At 39.4% G+C, this 24,060-nt stretch overlaps 21 non-coding genes across 21 annotated transcripts; 11 read left to right on the forward strand and 10 right to left on the reverse strand.

The window, feature by feature from the left end:
* Nucleotides 1-142: 142 nt before the first annotated feature.
* Nucleotides 143-213, forward strand: Trnag-gcc. The gene has a single exon. It is a non-coding gene; the product is annotated as a tRNA-Gly (tRNA).
* Nucleotides 214-1,142: 929 nt separating this feature from the next.
* Trnag-gcc lies at nt 1,143-1,213 on the forward strand. Its single transcript has one exon. It is a non-coding gene; the product is annotated as a tRNA-Gly (tRNA).
* Nucleotides 1,214-1,788: 575 nt separating this feature from the next.
* Trnaw-cca lies at nt 1,789-1,860 on the reverse strand. Its single transcript has one exon. It is a non-coding gene; the product is annotated as a tRNA-Trp (tRNA).
* Nucleotides 1,861-2,148: 288 nt separating this feature from the next.
* On the forward strand, nt 2,149-2,219 carry Trnag-gcc. Its single transcript has one exon. It is a non-coding gene; the product is annotated as a tRNA-Gly (tRNA).
* A 788-nt stretch (nt 2,220-3,007) lies between these two features.
* On the reverse strand, nt 3,008-3,079 carry Trnaw-cca. Its single transcript has one exon. It is a non-coding gene; the product is annotated as a tRNA-Trp (tRNA).
* A 282-nt stretch (nt 3,080-3,361) lies between these two features.
* On the forward strand, nt 3,362-3,432 carry Trnag-gcc. Its single transcript has one exon. It is a non-coding gene; the product is annotated as a tRNA-Gly (tRNA).
* Nucleotides 3,433-4,003: 571 nt separating this feature from the next.
* On the reverse strand, nt 4,004-4,075 carry Trnaw-cca. Its single transcript has one exon. It is a non-coding gene; the product is annotated as a tRNA-Trp (tRNA).
* A 282-nt stretch (nt 4,076-4,357) lies between these two features.
* On the forward strand, nt 4,358-4,428 carry Trnag-gcc. The gene has a single exon. It is a non-coding gene; the product is annotated as a tRNA-Gly (tRNA).
* A 577-nt stretch (nt 4,429-5,005) lies between these two features.
* Trnaw-cca lies at nt 5,006-5,077 on the reverse strand. Its single transcript has one exon. It is a non-coding gene; the product is annotated as a tRNA-Trp (tRNA).
* Nucleotides 5,078-5,360: 283 nt separating this feature from the next.
* Trnag-gcc lies at nt 5,361-5,431 on the forward strand. Its single transcript has one exon. It is a non-coding gene; the product is annotated as a tRNA-Gly (tRNA).
* Nucleotides 5,432-6,362: 931 nt separating this feature from the next.
* Nucleotides 6,363-6,433, forward strand: Trnag-gcc. Its single transcript has one exon. It is a non-coding gene; the product is annotated as a tRNA-Gly (tRNA).
* A 931-nt stretch (nt 6,434-7,364) lies between these two features.
* Trnag-gcc lies at nt 7,365-7,435 on the forward strand. The gene has a single exon. It is a non-coding gene; the product is annotated as a tRNA-Gly (tRNA).
* Nucleotides 7,436-8,011: 576 nt separating this feature from the next.
* On the reverse strand, nt 8,012-8,083 carry Trnaw-cca. Its single transcript has one exon. It is a non-coding gene; the product is annotated as a tRNA-Trp (tRNA).
* A 929-nt stretch (nt 8,084-9,012) lies between these two features.
* On the reverse strand, nt 9,013-9,084 carry Trnaw-cca. The gene has a single exon. It is a non-coding gene; the product is annotated as a tRNA-Trp (tRNA).
* A 928-nt stretch (nt 9,085-10,012) lies between these two features.
* Nucleotides 10,013-10,084, reverse strand: Trnaw-cca. Its single transcript has one exon. It is a non-coding gene; the product is annotated as a tRNA-Trp (tRNA).
* A 2,879-nt stretch (nt 10,085-12,963) lies between these two features.
* Trnaw-cca lies at nt 12,964-13,035 on the reverse strand. Its single transcript has one exon. It is a non-coding gene; the product is annotated as a tRNA-Trp (tRNA).
* A 1,284-nt stretch (nt 13,036-14,319) lies between these two features.
* Trnag-gcc lies at nt 14,320-14,390 on the forward strand. The gene has a single exon. It is a non-coding gene; the product is annotated as a tRNA-Gly (tRNA).
* A 576-nt stretch (nt 14,391-14,966) lies between these two features.
* On the reverse strand, nt 14,967-15,038 carry Trnaw-cca. The gene has a single exon. It is a non-coding gene; the product is annotated as a tRNA-Trp (tRNA).
* Nucleotides 15,039-15,321: 283 nt separating this feature from the next.
* On the forward strand, nt 15,322-15,392 carry Trnag-gcc. Its single transcript has one exon. It is a non-coding gene; the product is annotated as a tRNA-Gly (tRNA).
* Nucleotides 15,393-15,968: 576 nt separating this feature from the next.
* Nucleotides 15,969-16,040, reverse strand: Trnaw-cca. The gene has a single exon. It is a non-coding gene; the product is annotated as a tRNA-Trp (tRNA).
* Nucleotides 16,041-17,324: 1,284 nt separating this feature from the next.
* Nucleotides 17,325-17,395, forward strand: Trnag-gcc. Its single transcript has one exon. It is a non-coding gene; the product is annotated as a tRNA-Gly (tRNA).
* The last annotated feature ends 6,665 nt before the right edge of the window (nt 17,396-24,060 follow it).

Below are 24,060 nucleotides of genomic sequence, written 5' to 3' on the forward strand. Positions count from 1 at the left end.
TTTTTTATATTTCCTTGGAACTTTTGATCGCCACAAGCCTTGATTTCCGTAATGAAAGCTAACAAGCTTAGGCATGATAGTCGGCTATAATAGATGGGTTGTCGTCGTGCAATTTGTATCAAGAAGTATACGTGAGGGTCAAGCATCGATGGTTCAGTGGTAGAATGCTCGCCTGCCACGCGGGCGGCCCGGGTTCGATTCCCGGTCGATGCATTTTAATCACCATTGCCCAAGACAGATTGGTAGAATCTACTCTATTGAGTTTAGTTTGCTGATATTCTTGCGCAGTACGTATAAGGACGGTACTAAGTGGTTAGTGGTGGTTGAAGCAATCTCTTTAAGTGGACTCTTTTTTGTTTGCCAGATTGGTTTAGATTACTTAATCTTCCTTTGATCATACCAATTGGCGAATAAACCATTTGTAGGACAGAGAGGTACAAGTTATATCCATCGCCAGACTCTGTGTTTGTATCGTGGAAACCCAAGATAGTTATCGGTTCAAACTCGTCGTGTTCCAACTGCTGTGGTAATCGACATTCAGACGCAAATGTTCCCCCTTTTGTAAACTCACTTGGTTCTATGCTCTCCCATTCCAAAAACTGTAGTCCCGTGTAGATCTAAAGTCACATTTTGATAAAAAGAAAAAAAGCAGCTGACTACAATTCAAATTGAATTAGGATACATGTGTGTTGAGATAATAAGATATAGAAACGATGGTGATTAATGTTATTTGAACGTTGTATCTGTTCTATAAGCCCAAACATACCTTCACATGATATATTTTTGCTTGATCTCGACGTGATTTGAACACGCAACCTCCTGATCTGGAGTCAGACGCGCTACCGTTGCGCCACGAAATCTTGATTTTCGATGTAATTACTATCGTTATATTTTGGGAACTACGGTGTCTTTTATAAAGGAATAGATTCTGATGGTAAGATTGATTATCACACGAACACATTTAGTCTTTTGAAATAGTCAGTCAGATTAGTCAGGTTATTTTTTTATATTTCCTTGGAACTTTTGATCGCCACAAGCCTTGATTTCCGTAATGAAAGCTAACAAGCTTAGGCATGATAGTCGGCTATAATAGATGGGTTGTCGTCGTGCAATTTGTATCAAGAAGTATACGTGAGGGGCAAGCATCGATGGTTCAGTGGTAGAATGCTCGCCTGCCACGCGGGCGGCCCGGGTTCGATTCCCGGTCGATGCATTTTAATCACCATTGCCCAAGACAGATTGGTAGAATCTACTCTATTGAGTTTAGTTTGCTGATATTCTTGCGCAGTACGTATAAGGACGGTACTAAGTGGTTAGTGGTGGTTGAAGCAATCTCTTTAAGTGGACTCTTTTTTGTTTGCCAGATTGGTTTAGATTACTTAATCTTCCTTTGATCATACCAATTGGCGAATAAACCATTTGTAGGACAGAGAGGTACAAGTTATATCCATCGCCAGACTCTGTGTTTGTATCGTGGAAACCCAAGATAGTTATCGGTTCAAACTCGTCGTGTTCCAACTGCTGTGGTAATCGACATTCAGACGCAAATGTTCCCCCTTTTGTAAACTCACTTGGTTCTATGCTCTCCAATTCCAAAAACTGTAGTCCCGTGTAGATCTAAAGTCACATTTTGATAAAAAGAAAAAAAGCAGCTGACTACAATTCAAATTGAATTAGGATACATGTGTGTTGAGATAATAAGATATAGAAACGATGGTGATTAATGTTATTTGAACGTTGTATCTGTTCTATAAGCCCAAACATACCTTCACATGATATATTTTTGCTTGATCTCGACGTGATTTGAACACGCAACCTCCTGATCTGGAGTCAGGCGCGCTACCGTTGCGCCACGAAATCTTGATTTTCGATTTCGATGTAATTACTATCGTTATATTTTGGGAACTACGGTGTCTTTTATAAAGGAATAGATTCTGATGGTAAGATTGATTATCACACGAACACATTTAGTCTTTTGAAAGAGTCAGTCAGATTAGTCAGGTTATTTTTTTATATTTCCTTGGATCTTTTGATCGCCACAAGCCTTGATTTCCGTAATGAAAGCTAACAAGCTTAGGCATGATAGTCGGCTATAATAGATGGGTTGTCGTCGTGCAATTTGTATCAAGAAGTATACGTGAGGGGCAAGCATCGATGGTTCAGTGGTAGAATGCTCGCCTGCCACGCGGGCGGCCCGGGTTCGATTCCCGGTCGATGCATTTTAATCACCAATGCCCAAGACAGGTTGGTAGAATCTACTCTATTGAGTTTAGTTTGCTGATATTCTTGCGCAGTGCGTATAAGGACGGTACTTAGTGGTTAGTGGTGGTTGAAGCAATCTCTTTAAGCGGACTCTTTTTTGTTTGCCAGATTGGTTTAGATTACTTAATCTTCCTTTGATCATACCAATTGGCGAATAAACCATTTGTAGGACAGAGAGGTACAAGTTATATCCATCGCCAGACTCTGTGTTTGTATCGTGGAAACCCAAGATAGTTATCGGTTCAAACTCGTCGTGTTCCAACTGCTGTGGTAATCGACATTCAGACGCAAATGTTCCCCCTTTTGTAAACTCACTTGGTTCTATGCTCTCCCATTCCAAAAACTGTAGTCCCGTGTAGATCTAAAGTCACATTTTGATAAAAAGAAAAAAAAACAGCTGACTAAGATTCAAATTGAATTAGGATACATGTGTGTTGAGATAACAACATATAGAAACAATGGTGATTAATGTTATTTGAACGTTGTATCTGTTCTATAAGCCCAAACATACAGTATCTTCCATAAAAATCCGAACGCCATTTTTTTTTCAAACAGCCCAGTTTAATGTATTTTCTTTTTTTAAACTTTCAAGACTTTATATTATGTGTAGAATTGATTATTTTACAAAGTTCATTTATTAGAATTAAGAAGAAATTGCCCAAATATTTTTTTTAAATAAAGAAAGAGACGAAGGTGTTCGGATTTTTATGGAAGATACTGTACCTTCACAAGAAATATTTTTGCTTGATCTCGACGTGATTTGAACACGCAACCTCCTGATCTGGAGTCAGGCGCGCTACCGTTGCGCCACGAAATCTTGATTTTCGTTGTTATTACTATCGTTATATTTTGGGAACTACGGTGTCTTTTATAAAGGAATAGATTCTGATGGTAAGATTGATTATCACACGAACACATTTAGTCTTTTGAAAGAGTCAGTCAGATTAGTCAGGTTATTATTTTATATTTCCTTGGATCTTTTGATCGCCACAAGCCTTGATTTCCGTAATGAAAGCTAACAAGCTTAGGCATGATAGTCGGCTACAATAGATGGGTTGTCGTCGTGCAATTTGTATCAAGAAGTATACGTGAGGGGCAAGCATCGATGGTTCAGTGGTAGAATGCTCGCCTGCCACGCGGGCGGCCCGGGTTCGATTCCCGGTCGATGCATTTTAATCACCATTGCCCAAGACAGATTGGTAGAATCTGCTCTATTGAGTTTAGTTTGCTGATATTCTTGCGCAGTACGTATAAGGACGGTACTTAGTGGTTAGTGGTGGTTGAAGCAATCTCTTTAAGCGGACTCTTTTTTGTTTGCCAGATTGGTTTAGATTACTTAATCTTCCTTTGATCATACCAATTGGTGAATAAACCATTTGTAGGACAGAGAGGTACAAGTTATATCCATCGCCAGACTCTGTGTTTGTATCGTGGAAACCCAAGATAGTTATCGGTTCAAACTCGTCGTGTTCCAACTGCTGAGGTAATCGAAATTCAGACGCAAATGTTCCCCCTTTTGTAAACTCACTTGGTTCTATGCTCTCCCATTCCAAAAACTGTAGTCCCGTGTAGATCTAAAGTCACATTTTGATTTAAAAAAAACAGCTGACTAAGATTCAAATTGAATCAGGATACATGTGTGTTGAGATAACAAGATATAGAAACAATGGTGATTAATGTTATTTGAACGTTGTATCCGTTTTAAAAGCCTAAACATACCTTCACAAGAAATATTTTTGCTTGATCTCGACGTGATTTGAACACGCAACCTCCTGATCTGGAGTCAGGCGCGCTACCGTTGCGCCACGAAATCTTGTTTTTCGATGTAATTACTATCTTTATATTTTGGGAACTACGGTGTCTTTTATAAAGGAATAGATTCTGATGGTAAGATTGATTATCACACGAACACTTTTAGTCTTTTGAAAGAGTCAGTCAGATTAGTCAGGTTATTTTTTTATATTTCCTTGGATCTTTTGATCGCCACAAGCCTTGATTTCCGTAATGAAAGCTAACAAGCTTAGGCATGATAGTCGGCTACAATAGATGGGTTGTCGTCGTGCAATTTGTATCAAGAAGTATACGTGAGAGGCAAGCATCGATGGTTCAGTGGTAGAATGCTCGCCTGCCACGCGGGCGGCCCGGGTTCGATTCCCGGTCGATGCATTTTAATCACCATTGCCCAAGACAGATTTGTAGAATCTACTCTACTGAGTTTAGTTTGCTGATATTCTTGCGCAGTACGTATAAGGACGGTACTTAGTGGTTAGTGGTGGTTGAAGCAATCTCTTTAAGCGGACTCTTTTTTGTTTGCCAGATTGGTTTAGATTACTTAATCTTCCTTTGATCATACCAATTGGTGAATAAACCATTTGTAGGACAGAGAGGTACAAATTATATCCATCGCCAGACTCTGTGTTTGTATCGTGGAAACCCAAGATAGTTATCGGTTCAAACTCGTCGTGTTCCAACTGCTGTGGTAATCGACATTCAGACGCAAATGTTCCCCCTTTTGTAAACTCACTTGGTTCTATGCTCTCCCATTCCAAAAACTGTAGTCCCGTGTAGATCTAAAGTCACATTTTGATAAAAAGAAAAAAAAAACAGCTGACTAAGATTCAAATTGAATTAGGATACATGTGTGTTGAGATAACAAGATATAGAAAAAATGGTGATTAATGTTATTTGAACGTTGTATCCATTTTAAAAGCCTAAAAATACCTTCACAAGAAATATTTTTGCTTGATCTCGACGTGATTTGAACACGCAACCTCCTGATCTGGAGTCAGGCGCGCTACCGTTGCGCCACGAAATCTTGATTTTCGATGTAATTACTATCGTTATATTTTGGGAACTACGGTGTCTTTTATAAAGGAATAGATTCTGATGGTAAGATTGATTATCACACGAACACATATAGTCTTTTGAAAGAGTCAGTCAGATTAGTCAGGTTATTTTTTTATATTTCCTTGGATCTTTTGATCGCCACAAGCCTTGATTTCCGTAATGAAAGCTAACAAAGCTTAGGCATGATAGTCGGCTACAATAGATGGGTTGTCGTCGTGCAATTTGTATCAAGAAGTATACGTGAGGGGCAAGCATCGATGGTTCAGTGGTAGAATGCTCGCCTGCCACGCGGGCGGCCCGGGTTCGATTCCCGGTCGATGCATTTTAATCACCATTGCCCAAGACAGATTGGTAGAATCTACTCTATTGAGTTTAGTTTGCTGATATTCTTGCGCAGTACGTATAAGGACGGTACTTAGTGGTTAGTGGTGGTTGAAGCAATCTCTTTAAGCGGACTCTTTTTTGTTTGCCAGATTGGTTTAGATTACTTAATCTTCCTTTGATCATACCAATTGGCGAATAAACCATTTGTAGGACAGAGAGGTACAAATTATATCCATCGCCAGACTCTGTGTTTGTATCGTGGAAACCCAAGATAGTTATCGGTTCAAACTCGTCGTGTTCCAACTGCTGTGGTAATCGACATTCAGACGCAAATGTTCCCCCTTTTGTAAACTCACTTGGTTCTATGCTCTCCCATTCCAAAAACTGTAGTCCCGTGTAGATCTAAAGTCACATTTTGATAAAAAGAAAAAAAAAACAGCTGACTAAGATTCAAATTGAATTAGGATACATGTGTGTTGAGATAACAAGATATAGAAACAATGGTGAATAATGTTATTTGAACGTTATATCCGTTTTAAGAGCCTAAACATACCTTCACAAGAAATATTTTTGCTTGATCTCGACGTGATTTGAACACGCTACCTCCTGATCTGGAGTCAGGCGCGCTACCGTTGCGCCACGAAATCTTGATTTTCGATGTTATTACTATCGTTATATTTTGGGAACTACGGTGTATTTTATAAAGGAATAGATTCTGATGGTAAGATTGATTATCACACGAACACATTTAGTCTTTTGAAAGAGTCAGTCAGATTAGTCAGGTTATTTTTTTATATTTCTTTGGATCTTTTGATCGCCACAAGCCTTGATTTCCGTAATGAAAGCTAACAAGCTTAGGCATGATAGTCGGCTACAATAGATGGGTTGTCGTCGTGCAATTTGTATCAAGAAGTATACGTGAGGGTCAAGCATCGATGGTTCAGTGGTAGAATGCTCGCCTGCCACGCGGGCGGCCCGGGTTCGATTCCCGGTCGATGCATTTTAATCACCATTGCCCAAGACAGATTGGTAGAATCTACTCTATTGAGTTTAGTTTGCTGATATTCTTGCGCAGTGCGTATAAGGACGGTACTTAGTGGTTAGTGGTGGTTGAAGCAATCTCTTTAAGCGGACTCTTTTTTGTTTGCCAGATTGGTTTAGATTACTTAATCTTCCTTTGATCATACCAATTGGTGAATAAACCATTTGTAGGACAGAGAGGTACAAATTATATCCATCGCCAGACTCTGTGTTTGTATCGTGGAAACCCAAGATAGTTATCGGTTCAAACTCGTCGTGTTCCAACTGCTGTGGTAATCGACATTCAGACGCAAATGTTCCCCCTTTTGTAAACTCACTTGGTTCTATGCTCTCCCATTCCAAAAACTGTAGTCCCGTGTAGATCTAAAGTCACATTTTGATAAAAAGAAAAAAAAAAACAGCTGACTAAGATTCAAATTGAATTAGGATACATGTGTGTTGAGATAACAAGATATAGAAACAATGGTGAATAATGTTATTTGAACGTTATATCCGTTTTAAGAGCCTAAACATACCTTCACAAGAAATATTTTTGCTTGATCTCGACGTGATTTGAACACGCTACCTCCTGATCTGGAGTCATTGCGCTACCGTTGCGCCACGAAATCTTGATTTTCGATGTAATTACTATCGTTATATTTTGGGAACTACGGTGTCTTTTATAAAGGAATAGATTCTGATGGTAAGATTGATTATCACACGAACACATTTAGTCTTTTGAAAGAGTCAGTCAGATTAGTCAGGTTATTTTTTTATATTTCTTTGGATCTTTTGATCGCCACAAGCCTTGATTTCCGTAATGAAAGCTAACAAGCTTAGGCATGATAGTCGGCTACAATAGATGGGTTTTCGTCGTGCAATTTGTATCAAGAAGTATACGTGAGGGGCAAGCATCGATGGTTCAGTGGTAGAATGCTCGCCTGCCACGCGGGCGGCCCGGGTTCGATTCCCGGTCGATGCATTTTAATCACCATTGCCCAAGACAGATTGGTAGAATCTACTCTATTGAGTTTAGTTTGCTGATATTCTTGCGCAGTACGTATAAGGACGGTACTTAGTGGTTAGTGGTGGTTGAAGCAATCTCTTTAAGCGGACTCTTTTTTGTTTGCCAGATTGGTTTAGATTACTTTATCTTCCTTTGATCATACCAATTGGCGAATAAACCATTTGTAGGACAGAGAGGTACAAGTTATATCCATCGCCAGACTCTGTGTTTGTATCGTGGAAACCCAAGATAGTTATCGGTTGAAACTCGTCGTGTTCCAACTGCTGTGGTAATCGACATTCAGACGCAAATGTTCCCCCTTTTGTAAACTCACTTGGTTCTATGCTCTCCCATTCCAAAAACTGTAGTCCCGTGTAGATCTAAAGTCACATTTTGATAAAAAGAAAAAAAAACAGCTGACTAAGATTCAAATTGAATTAGGATACATGTGTGTTGAGATAACAAGATATAGAAAAAATGGTGATTAATGTTATTTGAACGTTGTATCCATTTTATAAGCCTAAACATACCTTCACAAGAAATATTTTTGCTTGATCTCGACGTGATTTGAACACGCAACCTCCTGATCTGGAGTCAGGCGCGCTACCGTTGCGCCACGAAATCTTGATTTTCCATGTAATTACTATCGTTATATTTTGGGAACTACGGTGTCTTTTATAAAGGAATAGATTCTGATGGTAAGATTGATTATCACACGAACACATATAGTCTTTTGAAAGAGTCAGTCAGATTAGTCAGGTTATTTTTTTATATTTCCTTGGATCTTTTGATCGCCACAAGCCTTGATTTCCGTAATGAAAGCTAACAAGCTTAGGCATGATAGTCGGCTACAATAGATGGGTTGTCGTCGTGCAATTTGTATCAAGAAGTATACGTGAGGGGCAAGCATCGATGGTTCAGTGGTAGAATGCTCGCCTGCCACGCGGGCGGCCCGGGTTCGATTCCCGGTAGATGCATTTTAATCACCATTGCCCAAGACAGATTGGTAGAATCTACTCTATTGAGTTTAGTTTGCTGATATTCTTGCGCAGTACGTATAAGGACGGTACTTAGTGGTTAGTGGTGGTTGAAGCAATCTCTTTAAGCGGACTCTTTTTTGTTTGCCAGATTGGTTTAGATTACTTAATCTTCCTTTGATCATACCAATTGGCGAATAAACCATTTGTAGGACAGAGAGGTACAAGTTATATCCATCGCCAGACTCTGTGTTTGTATCGTGGAAACCCAAGATAGTTATCGGTTGAAACTCGTCGTGTTCCAACTGCTGTGGTAATCGACATTCAGACGCAAATGTTCCCCCTTTTGTAAACTCACTTGGTTCTATGCTCTCCCATTCCAAAAACTGTAGTCCCGTGTAGATCTAAAGTCACATTTTGATAAAAAGAAAAAAAAACAGCTGACTAAGATTCAAATTGAATTAGGATACATGTGTGTTGAGATAACAAGATATAGAAACAATGGTGAATAATGTTATTTGAACGTTGTATCCGTTTTAAGAGCCTAAACATACCTTCACAAGAAATATTTTTGCTTGATCTCGACGTGATTTGAACACGCAACCTCCTGATCTGGAGTCAGGCGCGCTACCGTTGCGCCACGAAATCTTGATTTTCGATGTTATTACTATCGTTATATTTTGGGAACTACGGTGTATTTTATAAAGGAATAGATTCTGATGGTAAGATTGATTATCACACGAACACATTTAGTCTTTTGAAAGAGTCAGTCAGATTAGTCAGGTTATTTTTTTATATTTCTTTGGATCTTTTGATCGCCACAAGCCTTGATTTCCGTAATGAAAGCTAACAAGCTTAGGCATGATAGTCGGCTACAATAGATGGGTTGTCGTCGTGCAATTTGTATCAAGAAGTATACGTGAGGGTCAAGCATCGATGGTTCAGTGGTAGAATGTTCGCCTGCCACGCGGGCGGCCCGGGTTCGATTCCCGGTCGATGCATTTTAATCACCATTGCCCAAGACAGATTGGTAGAATCTACTCTATTGAGTTTAGTTTGCTGATATTCTTGCGCAGTACGTATAAGGACGGTACTTAGTGGTTAGTGGTGGTTGAAGCAATCTCTTTAAGCGGACTCTTTTTTGTTTGCCAGATTGGTTTAGATTACTTAATCTTCCTTTGATCATACCAATTGGCGAATAAACCATTTGTAGGACAGAGAGGTACAAGTTATATCCATCGCCAGACTCTGTGTTTGTATCGTGGAAACCCAAGATAGTTATCGGTTCAAACTCGTCGTGTTCCAACTGCTGTGGTAATCGACATTCAGACGCAAATGTTCCCCCTTTTGTAAACTAACTTGGTTTTATGCTCTCCCATTCCAAAAACTGTAGTCCCGTGTAGATCTAAAGTCACATTTTCATAAAAAGAAAAAAAACAGCTGACTAAGATTCAAATTGAATTAGGATACATGTGTGTTGAGATAACAAGATATAGAAACAATGGTGAATAATGTTATTTGAACGTTGTATCCGTTTTAAGAGCCTAAACATACCTTCACAAGAAATATTTTTGCTTGATCTCGACGTGATTTGAACACGCAACCTCCTGATCTGGAGTCAGGCGCGCTACCGTTGCGCCACGAAATCTTGATTTTCGATGTTATTACTATCGTTATATTTTGGGAACTACGGTGTATTTTATAAAGGAATAGATTCTGATGGTAAGATTGATTATCACACGAACACATTTAGTCTTTTGAAAGAGTCAGTCAGATTAGTCAGGTTATTTTTTTATATTTCTTTGGATCTTTTGATCGCCACAAGCCTTGATTTCCGTAATGAAAGCTAACAAGCTTAGGCATGATAGTCGGCTACAATAGATGGGTTGTCGTCGTGCAATTTGGATCAAGAAGTATACGTGAGGGGCAAGCATCGATGGTTCAGTGGTAGAATGCTCGCCTGCCACGCGGGCGGCCCGGGTTCGATTCCCGGTAGATGCATTTTAATCACCATTGCCCAAGACAGATTGGTAGAATCTACTCTATTGACTTTAGTTTGCTGATATTCTTGCGCAGTACGTATAAGGACGGTAGTTAGTGGTGGTTGAAGCAATCTCTTTAAGCGGACTCTTTTTTGTTTGCCAGATTGGTTTAGATTACTTAATCTTCCTTTGATCATACCAACTGCCGAATAAACCATTTGTAGGACAGAGAGGTACAAGTTATATCCATCGCCAGACTCTGTGTTTGTATCGTGGAAACCCAAGATAGTTATCGGTTCAAACTCGTCGTTTTCCAACTGCTGTGGTAATCGACATTCAGACGCAAATGTTCCCCCTTTTGTAAACTCACTTGGTTCTATGCTCTCCCATTCCAAAAACTGTAGTCCCGTGTAGATCTAAAGTCACATTTTGATAAAAAGAAAAAAAACAGCTGACTAAGATTCAAATTGAATTAGGATACATGTGTGTTGAGATAACAAGATATTGAACCAATGGTGATTAATGTTATTTGAATGTTGTATCTGTTCTATAAGCCCAAACATACCTTCACAAGAAAACGTGATTTGAACACGCAACCTCCTGATCTGGAGTCAGGCGCGCTACCGTTGCGCCACGAAATCTTGATTTTCGATGTAATTACTATCGTTATATTTTGGGAACTACGGTGTCTTTTATAAAGGAATAGATTCTGATGGTAAGATTGATTATCACACGAACACATTTAGTCTTTTGAAAGAGTCAGTCAGATTAGTCAGGTTATTTTTTTATATTTCCTTGGATCTTTTGATCGCCACAAGCCTTGATTTCCGTAATGAAAGCTAACAAGCTTAGGCATGATAGTCGGCTACAATAGATGGGTTGTCGTCGTGCAATTTGGATCAAGAAGTATACGTGAGGGGCAAGCATCGATGGTTCAGTGGTAGAATGCTCGCCTGCCACGCGGGCGGCCCGGGTTCGATTCCCGGTAGATGCATTTTAATCACCATTGCCCAAGACAGATTGGTAGAATCTACTCTATTGACTTTAGTTTGCTGATATTCTTGCGCAGTACGTATAAGGACGGTAGTTAGTGGTGGTTGAAGCAATCTCTTTAAGCGGACTCTTTTTTGTTTGCCAGATTGGTTTAGATTACTTAATCTTCCTTTGATCATACCAACTGCCGAATAAACCATTTGTAGGACAGAGAGGTACAAGTTATATCCATCGCCAGACTCTGTGTTTGTATCGTGGAAACCCAAGATAGTTATCGGTTCAAACTCGTCGTTTTCCAACTGCTGTGGTAATCGACATTCAGACGCAAATGTTCCCCCTTTTGTAAACTCACTTGGTTCTATGCTCTCCCATTCCAAAAACTGTAGTCCCGTGTAGATCTAAAGTCACATTTTGATAAAAAGAAAAAAAACAGCTGACTAAGATTCAAATTGAATTAGGATACATGTGTGTTGAGATAACAAGATATTGAACCAATGGTGATTAATGTTATTTGAATGTTGTATCTGTTCTATAAGCCCAAACATACCTTCACAAGAAAACGTGATTTGAACACGCAACCTCCTGATCTGGAGTCAGGCGCGCTACCGTTGCGCCACGAAATCTTGATTTTCGATGTAATTACTATCGTTATATTTTGGGAACTACGGTGTCTTTTATAAAGGAATAGATTCTGATGGTAAGATTGATTATCACACGAACACATTTAGTCTTTTGAAAGAGTCAGTCAGATTAGTCAGGTTATTTTTTTATATTTCCTTGGATCTTTTGATCGCCACAAGCCTTGATTTCCGTAATGAAAGCTAACAAGCTTAGGCATGATAGTCGGCTACAATAGATGGGTTGTCGTCGTGCAATTTGTATCAAGAAGTATACGTGAGGGGCTAGCATCGATGGTTCAGTGGTAGAATGCTCACCTGCCACGCGGGCGGCCCTGGTTCGATTCCCGGTCGATGCATTTTAATCACCATTGCCCAAGACAGATTGGTAGAATCTACTCTATTGAGTTTAGTTTGCTGATATTCTTGCGCAGTACGTATAAGGACGGTACTTAGTGGTTAGTGGTGGTTGAAGCAATCTCTTTAAGCGGACTCTTTTTTGTTTGCCAGATTGGTTTAGATTACTTAATCTTCCTTTGATCATACCAATTGGCGAATAAACCATTTGTAGGACAGAGAGGTACAAGTTATATCCATCGCCAGACTCTGTGTTTGTATCGTGGAAACCCAAGATAGTTATCGGTTCAAACTCGTCGTGTTCCAACTGCTGTGGTAATCGACATTCAGACGCAAATGTTCCCCCTTTTGTAAACTCACTTGGTTCTATGCTCTCCCATTCCAAAAACTGTAGTCCCGTGTAGATCTAAAGTCACATTTTGATAAAAAGAAAAAAAAACAGCTGACTAAGATTCAAATTGAATTAGGATACATGTGTGTTGAGATAAAAAGATATTGAACCAATGGTGATTAATGTTATTTGAACGTTGTATCTGTTCTATAAGCCCAAACATACCTTCACAAGAAATATTTTTGCTTGATCTCGACGTGATTTGAACACGCAACCTCCTGATCTGGAGTCAGGCGCGCTACCGTTGCGCCACGAAATCTTGATTTTTATAAGTAATTACTATGGATATATTTTGGGAACTACGGTGTCTTTTATAAAGGAATAGATTCTGATGGTAAGATTGATTATCACACGAACACATTTAGTCTTTTGAAAGAGTCAGTCAGATTAGTCAGGTTATTTTTTTATATTTCCTTGGATCTTTTGATCGCCACAAGCCTTGATTTCCGTAATGAAAGCTAACAAGCTTAGGCATGATAGTCGGCTACAATAGATGGGTTGTCGTCGTGCAATTTGTATCAAGAAGTATACGTGAGGGACAAGCATTGATGGATCAGTGGTAGAATGCTCGCCTGCCACGTGGGCGGCCCGGGTTCGATTCCCGGTCGATGCATTTTAATCACCATTGCCCAAGACAGATTGGTAGAATCTACTCTATGGAGTTTAGTTTGCTGATATTCTTGCGCAGTGCGTATAAGGACGGTACTTAGTGGTTAGTGGTGGTTGAAGCAATCTCTTTAAGCGGACTCTTTTTTGTTTGCCAGATTGGTTTAGATTACTTAATCTTCCTTTGATCATACCAATTGGCGAATAAACCATTTGTAGGACAGAGAGGTACAAGTTATATCCATCGCCAGACTCTGTGTTTGTATCGTGGAAACCCAAGATAGTTATCGGTTCAAACTCGTCGTGTTCCAACTGCTTTGGTAATCGACATTCAGACGCAAATGTTCCCCCTTTTGTAAACTCACTTGGTTCTATGCTCGCCCATTCCAAAAACTGTAGTCCCGTGTAGATCTAAAGTCACATTTCGATAAAAAGAAAAAAAAACAGCTGACTAAGATTCAAATTGAATTAGGATACATGTGTGTTGAGATAAAAAGATATAGAAACAATAGTGATTAATGTTATTTGAACGTTGTATCCGTTTTAAAAGCCAAAACATACCTTCACAAGAAATATTTTTGCTTGATCTCGACGTGATTTGAACACGCAACCTCATGATCTGGAGTCAGGCGCGCTACCGTTGCGCCACGAAATCTTCGTTTTTGTTGTAATTACTATCGTTATATTTTGGGAACTACGGTGTCTTTTATAAAGGAATAGATTCTGATGGTAAGATTGATTATCACACGAACACATTTAGTCTTTTGAAAGAGTCAGTCAGATTAGTCAGGTTATTTTTTTATATTTCCTTGGATCTTTTGATCGCCACAAGCCTTGATTTCCGTAATGAAAGCTAACAAGCTTAGGCATGATAGTCGGCTACAATAGATGGGTTGTCGTCGTGCAATTAGTATCAAGAAGTATACGTGAGGGGCAAGCATCGATGGTTCAGTGGTAGAATGCTCGCCTGCCACGCGGGCGGCCCGGGTTCGATTCCCGGTCGATGCATTTTAATCACCATTGCCCAAGACAGATTGGTAGAATCTACTCTAGTGAGTTTAGTTTGCTGATATTCTTGCGCAGTACGTATAAGGACGGTACTTAGTGGTTAGTGGTGGTTGAAGCAATCTCTTTAAGCGGACTCTTTTTTGTTTGTCAGATTGGTTTAGATTACTTAATCTTCCTTTGATCATACCAATTTGCGAATAAACCATTTGTAGGACAGAGAGGTACAAGTTATATCCATCGCCAGACTCTGTGTTTGTATCGTGGAAACCCAAGATAGTTATCGGTTCAAACTCGTCGTGTTCCAACTGCTGTGGTAATCGACATTCAGACGCAAATGTTCCCCCTTTTGTAAACTCACTTGGTTCTATGCTCTCCCATTCCAAAAACTGTAGTCCCGTGTAGATCTAAAGTCACATTTTGATAAAAAGAAAAAAAAGCAGCTGACTACAATTCAAATTGAATTAGGATACATGTGTGTTGAGATAACAAGATATTGAACCAATGGTGATTAATGATATTTGAACGTTGTATCTGTTCTATAAGCCCAAACATACCTTCACAAGAAATATTTTTGCTTGATCTCGACGTGATTTGAACACGCAACCTCCTGATCTGGAGTCAGGCGCGCTACCGTTGCGCCACGAAATCTAGATTTTTATAAGTAATTACTATGGTTATATTTTGGGAACTACGGTGTCTTTTATAAAGGAATAGATTCTGATGGTAAGATTGATTATCACACGAACACATTTAGTCTTTTGAAAGAGTCAGTCAGATTAGTCAGGTTATTTTTTTATATTTCCTTGGATCTTTTGATCGCCACAAGCCTTGATTTCCGTAATGAAAGCTAACAAGCTTAGGCATGATAGTCGGCTACAATAGATGGGTTGTCGTCTTGCAATTTGTATCAAGAAGTATACGTGAGGGGCAAGCATCGATGGTTCAGTGGTAGAATGCTCGCCTGCCACGCGGGCGGCCCGGGTTCGATTCCCGGTCGATGCATTTAAATCACCATTGCCCAAGACAGATTGGTAGAATCTACTCTAGTGAGTTTAGTTTGCTGATATTCTTGCGCAGTACGTATAAGGACGGTACTTAGTGGTTAGTGGTGGTTGAAGCAATCTCTTTAAGCGGACTCTTTTTTGTTTGTCAGATTGGTTTAGATTACTTAATCTTCCTTTGATCATACCAATTTGCGAATAAACCATTTGTAGGACAGAGAGGTACAAGTTATATCCATCGCCAGACTCTGTGTTTGTATCGTGGAAACCCAAGATAGTTATCGGTTGAAACTCGTCGTGTTCCAACTGCTGTGGTAATCGACATTCAGACGCAAATGTTCCCCCTTTTGTAAACTCACTTGGTTCTATGCTCTCCCATTCCAAAAACTGTAGTCCCGTGTAGATCTAAAGTCACATTTTGATAAAAAGAAAAAAAAGCAGCTGACTACAATTCAAATTGAATTAGGATACATGTGTGTTGAGATAACAAGATATTGAACCAATGGTGATTAATGTTATTTGAACGTTGTATCTGTTCTATAAGCCCAAACATACCTTCACAAGAAATATTTTTGCTTGATCTCGACGTGATTTGAACACGCAACCTCCTGATCTGGAGTCAGGCGCGCTACCGTTGCGCCACGAAATCTTGATTTTTATAAGTAATTACTATGGTTATATTTTGGGAACTACGGTGTCTTTTATAAAGGAATAGATTCTGATGGTAAGATTGATTATCACACGAACACATTTAGTCTTTTGAAAGAGTCAGTCAGATTAGTCAGGTTATTTTTTTATATTTCCTTGGATCTTTTGATCGCCACAAGCCTTGATTTCCGTAATGAAAGCTAAGAAGCTTAGGCATGATAGTCGGCTACAATAGATGGGTTGTCGTCGTGCAATTTGTATCAAGAAGTATACGTGAGGGGTAAGCATCCATGGTTCTGTGGTAGAATGCTCGCCTGCCACGCGGGCGGCCCGGGTTCGATTCCCGGTCGATGCATTTTAATCACCATTGCCCAAGACAGATTGGTAGAATCTACTCTATTGAGTTTAGTTTGCTGATATTCTTGCGCAGTACGTCTAAGGACGGTACTTAGTGGTTAGTGGTGGTTGAAGCAATCTCTTTAAGCGGACTCTTTTTTGTTTGCCAGATTGGTTTAGATTACTTAATCTTCCTTTGATCATACCAATTGGCGAATAAACCATTTGTAGGACAGAGAGGTACAAGTTATATCCATCGCCAGACTCTGTGTTTGTATCGTGGAAACCCAAGATAGTTATCGGTTCAAACTCGTCGTGTTCCAACTGCTGTGGTAATCGACATTCAGACGCAAATGTTCCCCCTTTTGTAAACTCACTTGGTTCTATGCTCTCCCATTCCAAAAACTGTAGTCCCGTGTAGATCTAACGTCACATTTTGATAAAAAGAAAAAAAAACAGCTGACTAAGATTCAAATTGAATTAGGATACATGTGTGTTGAGATAAAAAGATATAGAAACAATGGTGATTAATGTTATTTGAACGTTGAATCCGTTTTAAAAGCCTAAACATACCTTCACAAGAAATATTTTTGCTTGATCTCGACGTGATTTGAACACGCAACCTCCTGATCTGGAGCCTGGCGCGCTACCGTTGCGCCACGAAATCTTGGTTTTTGTTGTAATTACTATCGTTATATTTTGGGAACTACGGTGTCTTTTATAAAGGAATAGATTCTGATGGTAAGATTGATTATCACACGAACACATTTAGTCTTTTGAAAGAGTCAGTCAGATTAGTCAGGTTATTTTTTTATATTTCCTTGGATCTTTTGATCGCCACAAGCCTTGATTTCCGTAATGAAAGCTAACAAGCTTAGGCATGATAGTCGGCTACAATAGATGGGTTGTCGTCTTGCAATTTGTATCAAGAAGTATACGTGAGGGGCAAGCATCGATGGTTCAGTGGTAGAATGCTCGCCTGCCACGCGGGCGGCCCGGGTTCGATTCCCGGTCGATGCATTTTAATCACCATTGCCCAAGACAGATTGGTAGAATCTACTCTAGTGAGTTTAGTTTGCTGATATTCTTGCGCAGTACGTATAAGGACGGTACTTAGTGGTTAGTGGTGGTTGAAGCAATCTCTTTAAGCGGACTCTTTTTTGTTTGTCAGATTGGTTTAGATTACTTAATCTTCCTTTGATCATACCAATTTGCGAATAAACCATTTGTAGGACAGAGAGGTACAAGTTATATCCATCGCCAGACTCTGTGTTTGTATCGTGGAAACCCAAGATAGTTATCGGTTGAAACTCGTCGTGTTCCAACTGCTGTGGTAATCGACATTCAGACGCAAATGTTCCCCCTTTTGTAAACTCACTTGGTTCTATGCTCTCCCATTCCAAAAACTGTAGTCCCGTGTAGATCTAAAGTCACATTTTGATAAAAAGAAAAAAAAGCAGCTGACTACAATTCAAATTGAATTAGGATACATGTGTGTTGAGATAACAAGATATTGAACCAATGGTGATTAATGTTATTTGAACGTTGTATCTGTTCTATAAGCCCAAACATACCTTCACAAGAAATATTTTTGCTTGATCTCGACGTGATTTGAACACGCAACCTCCTGATCTGGAGTCAGGCGCGCTACCGTTGCGCCACGAAATCTTGATTTTTATAAGTAATTACTATGGTTATATTTTGGGAACTACGGTGTCTTTTATAAAGGAATAGATTCTGATGGTAAGATTGATTATCACACGAACACATTTAGTCTTTTGAAAGAGTCAGTCAGATTAGTCAGGTTATTTTTTTATATTTCCTTGGATCTTTTGATCGCCACAAGCCTTGATTTCCGTAATGAAAGCTAACAAGCTTAGGCATGATAGTCGGCTACAATAGATGGGTTGTCGTCGTGCAATTTGTATCAAGAAGTATACGTGAGGGACAAGCATTGATGGTTCAGTGGTAGAATGCTCGCCTGCCACGTGGGCGGCCCGGGTTCGATTCCCGGTCGATGCATATTAATCACCATTGCCCAAGACAGATTGGTAGAATCTACTCTATGGAGTTTAGTTTGCTGATATTCTTGCGCAGTGCGTATAAGGACGGTACTTAGTGGTTAGTGGTGGTTGAAGCAATCTCTTTAAGCGGACTCTTTTTTGTTTGCCAGATTGGTTTAGATTACTTAATCTTCCTTTGATCATACCAATTGGCGAATAAACCATTTGTAGGACAGAGAGGTACAAGTTATATCCATCGCCAGACTCTGTGTTTGTATCGTGGAAACCCAAGATAGTTATCGGTTCAAACTCGTCGTGTTCCAACTGCTTTGGTAATCGACATTCAGACGCAAATGTTCCCCCTTTTGTAAACTCACTTGGTTCTATGCTCGCCCATTCCAAAAACTGTAGTCCCGTGTAGATCTAAAGTCACATTTCGATAAAAAGAAAAAAAAACAGCTGACTAAGATTCAAATTGAATTAGGATACATGTGTGTTGAGATAAAAAGATATAGAAACAATAGTGATTAATGTTATTTGAACGTTGTATCCGTTTTAAAAGCCAAAACATTCCTTCACAAGAAATATTTTTGCTTGATCTCGACGTGATTTGAACACGCAACCTCATGATCTGGAGTCAGGCGCGCTACCGTTGCGCCACGAAATCTTGATTTTCGATGTAATTACTATCGTTATATTTTGGGAACTACGGTGTCTTTTATAAAGGAATAGATTCTGATGGTAAGATTGATTATCACACGAACACATTTAGTCTTTTGAAAGAGTCTGTAGCGAGGCGGGTGCTCTGCCTCTCAAGGTGAAAGCCGTCAGCCTTTTATGACAAGGCAGGCGCTTTCAGCCTTGATACTTAGGTTGCTTCGGATGGTGCAATGCCAATTGCGTCATCCGACAAACATCTTTCTCTTCTTGTACCACCACATCCTGGTGATGGTGCAACTGTATACGTGTCTTTATCTACGTTGCAATAACTAACCCTAAGTATAAAAGCCCACGCTCTGCCTCATCCCGGCAGAGTGATTCCGGCAGTGTACTCCCCAACAAGTGGTAAATAAAGTTTCCTTATAATCTACTTTGTGTTTGTGTTTGTGTTTGTGTTAGTATAAGTGTAACTTCAGTGTGAGTTTATATTGTGATCGTCCAATCATCACAAATTGGTGAACGTGCCAGTTTGGCTTCGAACATCCGACTTTTCAACAATCATCGAGGAAGGAAGAGAAACACCAAAGCGGTAAGTGAATGACGACTCCTACCTTACCTTCTAAAGATACATCTTATGCTGCTTTAAACGAGTCCCTGATAGGGGAGATAGATTTAGAAGAAGACAGTTACATAAGATCCCTTCCACAAAATATTTTACCCATTAGAGATAGATTTTTATCACAGTGGAACGAGTTAATTAAACTTACAAAAGACGTCGCAGATAGGACATCTACCAGACGAGTGACAAGAAGCGATTTTCTTGCGAAACAGAAAGACATCAAAAGTCAAGTATACAATTCATTAAAACAATATACGTACGAATTTTATAAAAAAGAATTAGGGGGATCTCAATATATAACCGGTGAGGCAAAGGAAAAAGTAGTCGACAATATAGTAACATATTTAGTGCAGTTAAAAGGAGATTCCTTAGTGTATGAGCCGTTGATTCAAAATATACGAACAGCACACAGTAAGGAAGTCGAATTCAGAAACAAAGCTTTTAAAGTCTTCAGACGTGAATTGATTTTTAAACAGTTATCTCTGGAAAATTATGCGAATAGCCTTGAAGTACAATTAGAAACCCAAAAAGCAAAAAGTGAGAGAGAAGTCGATAGCGTAAGACGAGATCTTTCTAAAAAATTAGCAGATTGTTTTATCGATAATACTCGATTAACAACAGAGGTAGACAATCCACAAAGCTCCAACGTTAAGCAAGCAGCTCGGATAGCAGAATTAAATAGCAAAGTAGAGGATCATCAGACGAGTAGTGAAAGTAAATCATTTTTTAACGAATACGAAGTAGTAAAGAAGGATTTAGAGAAAGCGGAAGACATTTTACTAAAGAGGGACGAGTATATTAAAAATTTGAAAGACACTTTAACCCAGCTAGAAAACGATTCAAAGGATAAAATAAAACAACTCGTTGATAGCTACAACGCGTTAGGTATTAAACACGACTCCCTAGAAAACTCCTGTAAAGTAGCTGACAGCGAAATTATCGAACTAAAAAACAAAAATTCTCAACTGAACGTGGAGTTAAATAAGGCTATCAACGATAACTTAGCTAACTTGACAGACCTAAGCGACCAGAACGTACAATTAACTACCCAATTAACAAAATTACAACAAGACGTCGCCACTAAAGAATTATCAGTAGACTCTTTAAGGCAAATTAACAAAGGATTGAACTTAGATATAGCCACGTTACAACAACAATTAGCACAACAGACAGCACAAATCACTCAACCCCTAAACATGACTCCGACTCCCCCGATTCCTCCAACACCACCGACCGCTCCTATACAAAATCCTTCAAACCAACAACAAGGCCCTAGAGCACCTTCGCCCGATCCAAACAATGTTCCATTGACCAAAAGTCATCTCCGTGAACTATACTCACAGGATGAACGAAAATCAATTCCCGTATACAAAGGAAAAAGAGGAGATCAGCTCATAAATAATTGGTTAAAAGACGCCGAAAGAGTAGCTCAAAGCGCAGGATGGAGCGCCAAGGATAAAATTAAATATTTTTCAGACAGATTAAGAGGCGATGCCGCGGATTGGCACAGTGACTACATAGATCACGCTGCGGATAAAGAAGATTACGATGCGTGGGAAAAAGCCCTCATTAGCAGATTTTTAACAGAAACAGAAATCGAGAATCTTAAAAAACAACTAAATGAATTAAAACAAACGCCTGATCAAAGTACCCAAACATATGTTTCGAGACTTAATCATTTGTATGACATTATTCATGGAAAAGAAATCGTTCTTGATGAGACAATTGCACCCCCTGAAGCCGTAGTTCTGGCTAGATCACTTAAGAAAATTAGAGGAGAAGCCAAACAAAAGATACTTCTTAAGGGCTTGTTACCAAAAATAGTACAGGTTGTATGGACGAGAATTGATGTAAATAGCTCATATGAAGATGTTTGCGAGATAGTTTATGCAGCAGAAACTATAGTGAATAGAATGGAACAGAATGAGACCAAAAGTCTAAAAGCTACAATCGCAGGTATTTCGGCTCACGAAGATGAACAAGACATTGAGCTTCAGAGAAAGAAAAATAAACTTTCGAAACTTGAAAAGCAATTAGCAGAACTAAATATCGATCCCACCCCTCAACAGGAAACACCGGCAGTTGTCCTACCTACAGTGGCCATTACTGAGGCATATAACCGACATCGGTCACCTTCAGGTGATCGTAGGCGTTCACATTCTGAAGGTCGGATACGTTTTCAGCAACCCTCCCAACAACGACAGAATACGGATAGTAGTTACTCACGGGATAAAGGTAGGAATAACACCTATTATCGTTCACGAAGCCCAAGCGGAAATAGATACAATACAAATTCTGATGAGCGACAGCATAACGAACAGACTCCAGTACGTCAAAATTATTCCAGTAGCCAAACAGGTAGAACCCAGTTTCCGCGCCCAAATAACGATTTTTATAGAAGAAGATTTTCGGATAACAGTAATTTCCAACGTAATAGAAATTTTTCGGACCAACGTAGTACACCCGCAAATTACCGCCCAAACCAATCGCATTTTCGATCAGCCCCTTACAACGGTGCTAGACCAAGAACAAACGGAGGATACGAGCAACAAAGAGAAGTTAGGAATAGACGCGATATCGAATGTTATGCATGTGGTAAACGTGGACATTACGCTAGAGAATGTCGAACAAATCCACCAGAAACAACCCAACAGCGACCATAGGACTTTTAACCGCTCCAAATGTAAATAATATACCTATAATCGCTAGTGTAGCTCAATTAATGAGGATACCCGTAACTTTTAATAATCTTAAGACACAAGCATTAATCGACACTGGCGCAGCTGCAAGCTTTCTAGCACATCGTTTACTTGTCCGTATTCCATATAAGGATATTAAAGAATTAGAAGTTTCTGACCCTAACGTACAGTTATTTAGAACAGTTTCAGGTGAACTTGTAAAACCTATAGGTAGATATGAATTAAGCGTTAGGTTAGCCCGTAGACATCCATTTATTCACCAGTTTTATGTTATAACAGATCTAGATGAAGGTTGTATTTTAGGTTATGATTTCTTAGCAGCAAACAAGATTGTTATTAACCCAAGTGAACGTAGTATTAGTTATGCGCATGAGAATGAATTAAGAAGCTTGATCATACCCCCTTTATCAATATGTTCAATCAGTATAGCCACGCCTCCACAGCTCGATTTAGCAGGAGTTCCAGTAGAGCAAAAAGAAAACTTGAAAAACCTGTTGATTAATTATTTTTCGCTTTTCACCGAAAATATTAATGAACTGGGTAAAGCGAAATCGATTAAACATTCTATTCATACAACGCAGTTACCAGATGTTATGCCCATGAGGCGCACTCCAGAGAGATTGAGATTAGTAGTGAAAAAACAGATTGAGGATATGTTAAGAAATAATATTATGACCAAGTACCAGCCCATTTGCCTGTCCTATCTTGCTAGTAGCCAAGAAGGAAGAAGGTCAAATGAGGTTTTGTGTTGATTATCGTCCGCTAAACAATGTGACAGTTAAAGACAGATATCCAATTCCGAATATTCAATTGATTATCGATAGCCTTCACGGCGCGAAATATTTTTCAACTCTGGATTTGCTCAGTGGATATTGGCAAATCGAAATAGAGGAAAAGCATAAATACAAAACTGCTTTCATATGCGAGTATGGGCTCTACGAGTTCAACTGCATGCCTTTTGGTTTGTGCAATGCTCCAAGTACTTTCCAGAGGGAGATGAACACCTTATTTAAGGATGTCTTGTACGAATTTGTCCTTGTTTACCTGGACGACATCATCGTTTTTAGTAAAACGATGGATGACCACATTCGACACTTGCGGATAGTATTCGATCTGCTAACACAAGAGAATCTTAAACTTAAATTGAGTAAATGTGACTTCTTTAAAACAAAGATTAAGTACTTAGGACATATTATCACAGCTAGTGGATTTCATCCCGACGACGGGAAAACACGTTCCATACTAAACTACCCTGAACCGTTGAGCGATAAGCAATTATCGTCCTTTTTAGGTTTGGCGAATTATTATCGTAAATTCGTACGCGAGTACGCTGAAATTGCTCATTATTTGACAGAACTAACGAAAAAAGATACTGCATGGGTATGGGGCGAGAGAGAAAGGGACGCCTTTCAACGTATCAAACATTGCCTAACCAGCAATCCACTTCTGAGGTATCCAGATTTTACCCGGGAATTTCTAGTCTACGCGGACGCCTCGGGATACGGGATTGGTGCAGTATTAGCGCAGATACAGTATTTACCGCCCTCAAAAACGGATCCAGAAGCCATACACGGGGAACACGAAGTAGTGATAGCATATACTTCGCGACATTTAGACGAACGAGAACGAATTTGGAATATTTCAGAAAAAGAATGTTTAGCCATTGTACATGCATTAGAGCATTTCAGACCATATCTTTATGGT

This window comes from Daphnia pulex, chromosome 10, assembly GCF_021134715.1.
Source record: "Daphnia pulex isolate KAP4 chromosome 10, ASM2113471v1".
NCBI lineage: Eukaryota > Metazoa > Arthropoda > Branchiopoda > Diplostraca > Daphniidae > Daphnia > Daphnia pulex.